Consider the following 6,019-nt stretch of genomic DNA (forward strand, 5'->3'; position numbering starts at 1 on the left):
AGCTCTCTGGGGAGGAAATGAGGCTAAAGTCTGGTAGGGGCATGAGCAGGGCTGTGCCTGCTTTCTTCCTAACAGAGCAGCTCCAGCCTTCCCAGGTGACACTTGGGTGTGGGCACGAACAACCTAGGGGTAAAATCCTCCCCTCTCCCCACCACTGCCAACCACATAAAACAGAAAACACTCAACTGGTGCTGAACTGTCCAGGGTCTTAGTGAGTCTGGGGCAGTGAGTCAGTGAATGGGCCAGTGCAGGCTCTGAGGCCACGTAGGGAAAAGGCAACCTCCTGGATTAAAAGTGAGGGTCCATGGGGAGAGGAGGTGGGGTGGGCGAAAGACTCGGGGTCTGGGTTGGGGCACAGTGAACTAAAGAGTAAAGCTGGAGGTGGAGGAAGGAAGTGGGGGAAAGCACAGTGAGAGGAGTATATGCCATCTCTCTCTCCCTAGCACCCAGGTGCTTTTGGAGAGAGCCAACAAACATCCTTGGGCTTTGTTACCAATGGAGACTTATAGTCTTTTTTTTTAATAATTTTATTTTTTTAATACTAATCATTGGTTATCTACTGAGACTTATAGTCTTTATATATATCTTTAGGATGTTGTTGTCCAGAAGGACCTTTGGTCCTCACACACTTGGGCTGGACTGGGGCTTCCCCATCTATTAACCCCATTTCCTCCTCAAAAGGATGTGAGGCTCCTTGGAATGAGAATATTGTGGCTTAAGGTTCAGCAGTTGATCAGGACATAAAGACAAGTGCCAGGAGCTAGTGGCAGGGAAGAGCAGGGAGAAGTAAGTCCCAGGGGCCAGCGGGCTGGCAGGGCAAGCTATGCGTTCGTGTTCTGTATGTTCGTGCTCCAGCCACACCCCAACCTAGGTATGTGGCTCTTGGTTCCTCCCTCTTCCTCTTTTTTTTCTCCTGTCATCCACACCTGCCCTTCAGTATCACCTCAGGTGTTGGGAGGGGGAGGGTCATACAGCTCCCTTTCCCAAAGCAAATCATTTCAAGTGGTGGCAAGTTATAAACCTGTTTAGCAGGCTTCAATAACCTTGGTGACCTTTGCTAGTGAGAGGTAAAGTTGTGAGCAGCTTCTCTGCGGATAGAGCCTTGGAGGTGCTGTGACCAGTGACCCGTACGCCTGGTGGCTTCAAACATCTATCTAGTGCTCACCTAGGAACTAGGCGCCAGCAGGACAGGGGCTCATTCGAGAGGCTCCAGAGATGACTTTTCTTCTCCACAGCCAGCACCTTTGACTCTTACTGACCATTTTTAACTCCTTCATCCACCTTATTCCCTCATTCCCTCACTCATCCTCAGCTCCCTCTCCCACCTTGAGCACTACCCCTGGGGTTGTGCTGGGCCCATGTGGGTAGTCTGAATAATCCCGGCTTTCTTCAGACCAGCAGATGAATAAGTAAATTTAACCTTTGACTATTATTCCTCATTTCCTGGAGACAGTATGCCTTTCCAGGTGGCAGAATTAAGACATGAGCATCTATGGAATCATTCTACGCAAGCATGCTCCTAATTTATTTTGCATATAGCATTTGCAACATGCTGGAAAAAATATTACCGTTGGACAGGCAGAAAAGGGAATGTGTTTTTTTCCCCCCTGCTCATCATAAAAAGGCATGCAGGCACCCTTATAACAAAAGGCAGATCATCAAGAGAGAACATATTAATATGCACACACATACTGGAGCTATCCACAATTTGAAAATTCAGTCAGAATCTAACATTCTGTTCTCATAGGAACGAGGGAAATGGGTGTGGGGTAGGTGGTACAGGTGAAGAGAGATCTCACTGCAGACACAGGCTCTTATGCCAGGAAGTCTCCCAGGGTATGCTGCCCTGTGGAGTCCATGAAAAGCCTCTCTGGGTTTGGTGATGAATTTTGGCCTCCTCTCCCGGGGTTCATCATTCCCAATTATGGGATAGAGTCCCAAGGAGTTTAAGGTAACTGCATTTCCTCTAGAAGAAGCTGTTTCAGAAGGGGACTACCAGCGAGGTATCGTACTCTATACTTCAGGGAGAAGCAAGAGACTCAAAGGGACCCGGTGTCCAGCTCAGCATGGCAAAGCCCCACACTTTGGGGTACGGGTTTCTAAGCCCCACACTGGTAATGTGTCCTGCTGTACTGGAAAGTGAACTCCATACAGTCAGGGAACACTGGAAATGTTCACCAGAATGGTGTCAGGGCCTCAGACAGTGCCTGGTAAAGACTTGGCAAATAACAACTGAAGCACGAGTTCTGATCACACAGTCAGCATTGGGCAGTCTGGTCACCAGCTGTGACCTGGTGGAGTTGCATGGTTTTGAAAGTCTTCCCTGAGCATTGTCATATTGGCACTGTCTTATTTGTTACACGGTGGCCGTGAGCAGAGTCAGAGCTGTCGCCCTCCAGGCATGCTCAACTTGCTGCTTGTGGCTGTGGGCAGATGACCCCAAACACGTTGCAATACAAATTCCAAGCCTGCTTACAACATTGACGGTTTCTTTCCTCTGACCTTTTAAAAATAATTTGATTGATTTGTTCTCAAGCATGAACTTTGAGGATGACAGGGTTGAATTGCAATGCCAAAAAACTGGCCAGGCCTTCAACCTGAACTGAAATGCTCAGCCAACCCCGGCTTGAGATCATAGCATAATATCACCTATGCGACTGGCTTTTCCAGTGACAGGACAGAACTACTCCGTCTTCTTTCTCAGAAGACAGCACAGGGCAAGCAGAGTCAATATCAAGTTTGGTTATGAGGTTTCCCAGAGCAGGAAATATTGAAAATGCAACAAGAGGTGTTTGACTATTGGCTCCTCCTTTCCCGCCATCTGTGTTTGTTGCCAAAATGTTGCCAGCAGCGGTGAGAAGGTGGGGGAAGTCACCAGCCCCTAGTGTTGCCAAAGGCTCAGGGCTTTGCCAGCAGCAATCCATGTCTCAGGGAAGCTGTTTTAGGGCAAAAATGTACTTGTTTTTATTTAGTTATAAAATCAACATAGTCTCATCACAAAAAGTTTGAAAAACTTTCTTTACCAGTGAGAAGGAAAAACAAGCAGGAAATGCCCCCTGGGACTGCTACTGTCTTGGCTTGTTGGCTGCCCTAGTGGTGGTAGTGGTTTTATAGTCTGTTCTCACTTGTGCCTGAGGTACTTCCTCTCTTCACAGACATCTGTAGCTATGATTTCTCAGTGCACACACTTGCACATTGTAGAGTGCCATGCTTGGTTTACTCTCTCCAAAACTGGACACTCAGAGTCCTCCGACGTGTGACATGTCTGTGTGTGTATGATATATGAATGTGTAACTAGGAATAGTAGAATGGTAGAGTTCAGTGTAGCGGCACATGTCTATAACCCAAGCCCTTGGGAGTACAGGCAGGATGATGAAGAATTCAAAGTCATCCTCAGCTACATATTGAGTTCAAGGCCAGGCTGGGCTACAATGAGACCTAGTCTCAAGAAAATAACAAAAACATTAAAAAAAGACATTATTAAATGAGATATACACATTTATAATTCATCTTAACAGCCTCCTATAAAACTGTTACCTACAACTTGCAAATGGAGAAACTGAGGCACAGAATAGTCAAAAGCAATTTTCCCATGTTGACACAGCTCACAAGTGGAAACAATAAACATTTATACACACACCCTTCTCTGAGATCACAGACACCAGCAATCAGGACTCCTTTAGCTCACTGCTCTTTTGGATTCTCAGAACACGCAAGCATTTTCTGAACTGAGTTTTTCCATTCTTTTCTTTTTTTTTTTTTTAAATTGTGTACAGTCTTGTGTCCCTGATAGGCAGAATAACTTATCTGAAGGTGACATTTATTTCCCCAGGATCAAACCTCCCCTGGCTAGTCAGAGAGTAAACAGTGAAGCAGAGTCACTTTGCATATAGACTGCATAGTGTGTACTGTGTGTGAGTGTTTCTGTGTGTGAGTTCCCTCATGTAAGGGAGGAGCACGTGTGTGGGCGTCTACAGCCCATATCTGACCTTCTAGGTGCACAGCCAACGGGAGTTGGCTTACCAATGAAATAAATGTCCATTAAACCAATCGCTTGAACTTTAATCTTTGAGACTAGAGCCTGATCTACGACAGGGTTTCTTCATGATCACTTCAGCACCCAACTGGCAACATTTTCCACAGTACCCATGGGCTTTGGTAACAAGGGAAACCAGTGAAAATGGCATTGGATGTCAAAAAACTGTCAATGCAAAAACTTAGTCGACCCTTTTCCTCAAAGGGAATAAAAGACCTTATACTGAAGACAAATATGAATGATTATACCCAGAACACTGATTTGGGATCCCCAAAGTACCACGTTGAATGTAACAGTTTTATGAAGCTTTTGTAGGAACAAAAGAAAGAAACTTGTGCTTGCAGCAAAGCTGGAAAGCCTGGGCTATAGGCTTTAGATATTCTTTGGAGACATTAGTGGAAGGTAGAGGTCTGTTTGGACACTCAAAAATAGACTTTTACCTGTTGGCCACAGGCTATCAGGCCAAGAACAGGTGTGGTCACTAAGTGGTTACTTAGGAGGCTAAGATGGCACAAGATAATTTATCTCTGGACCTGTAACCTCTCAACTCTGAGGACTTCTGTTCATAAATGGTGTCTCTTGGAGGTGGCTCTCTCTCTTCTCTCCTCTTTCTGTCTCACCTGCTCCCATGCCTGCCTTCTCTTTCATGCTGGGGATAGAACTCAGGACTGTGTGGCCAGTGCACCAACTTCCCACTGCTGAGCTACACCCTCTGGCAGAAATGTAATTTTTTTTTTATATTTCTCTCTCTTCTGCTACAGTTAACAGAGACCACTGTATAATCAGATTGCTGTCAACACTACATTCCTTCTCTACCCTCCTTTCTCTCTTTTCCAGATTCCCCATTTGCTAAGCCCTCCTGGGTGTGATGTAGATTTAACATGCAGTGATGTTCTCTGAGTGTGGACTGAACTAAGTTTCCCACATCACCGCCTTTCTAGGCTCTGGAGGTCACTGAAGCCCTGAAGAGGAAACAGCTAATCTTTATGACCAAGTTATAGGTTTTAAAATTTGCAGTTCATACCTATTGCTCTTTCACTGCACCAGGAAGTGTTTTCCCTTCCTAGCCTCTTGGTCTATGGGCTGGCTAGAATCTAAACCTCTGGCAATGGAGTCTAACATACAAAAGGCAGAGAAGCAAGGTGGGTGAACTAGATTTTTCATTCTAGAAGGTTGGCCTTGAGTCAGGGCCCCATCAGGGATGTGATGGGCAGGCTTTATTCCTGCTGAAAGCAGATGCACCTGGCATAATTTAGAGGTTTACTTCTCTGGTTCTCTCTAGACACTGTAGTGATTGAGAAAGGAGGCTGGCACTTGGGTTTAACCAGTCTCTACAGCATTCAGCTTTCTGGGTGTTTATCAACAAAGCATATTTAATGGACATATTCCCTGGACTAGAAACCAGGTAGGACCTTCAAAAACACAACAGAAAGAAAAAAAATATACCAGTTTCCTGATATAGCTCTGGGTTGACACCACCAGATGACTCTGCCATCTGTTTCTTTGCTCTCCTTTCTCCTTCCTTCTCTCCCTTACTCTGTCTCCTGTCTCCTATCCTTAGACTGATAGCATTTCCCCTGTATTAGTGTTTTCTATTTTTCAGGTTTCAGTTATCCATAGTCAACTTTGGACTTACCATATTACATGGAAGCATACTAAGAAAGAATAAGGGTAGATGGATAGAGAAACCACACTTAAATAACATTTCATCACAGTGTATTGTTATAACTGCTCCTTGTTCTTAGTAACTGTGCCTGGAGAGGAAGTAGCTCTTCTTCCTCATGTGTAAGACAAAAACATTCAGTAGATAGGTTGTGCTGCTCTCCAGGATTTAGGTGTCTCTGATGGTCTTGCTATGTAGCTCTTCTCGATAAGAGGGGACTTCTATAATAGGCACTCAAAATTTTTTGAAAACAAAGTCTTCCTGATAGTTGAAGGAAACAATTTATTTCTTAAGAAATATGAAAATAAGGGAGAATTGTG

Source organism: Psammomys obesus, unplaced genomic scaffold (genome assembly GCF_907164565.1).
Source record: "Psammomys obesus unplaced genomic scaffold, mPsaObe1.curated_primary_1811, whole genome shotgun sequence".
NCBI lineage: Eukaryota > Metazoa > Chordata > Mammalia > Rodentia > Muridae > Psammomys > Psammomys obesus.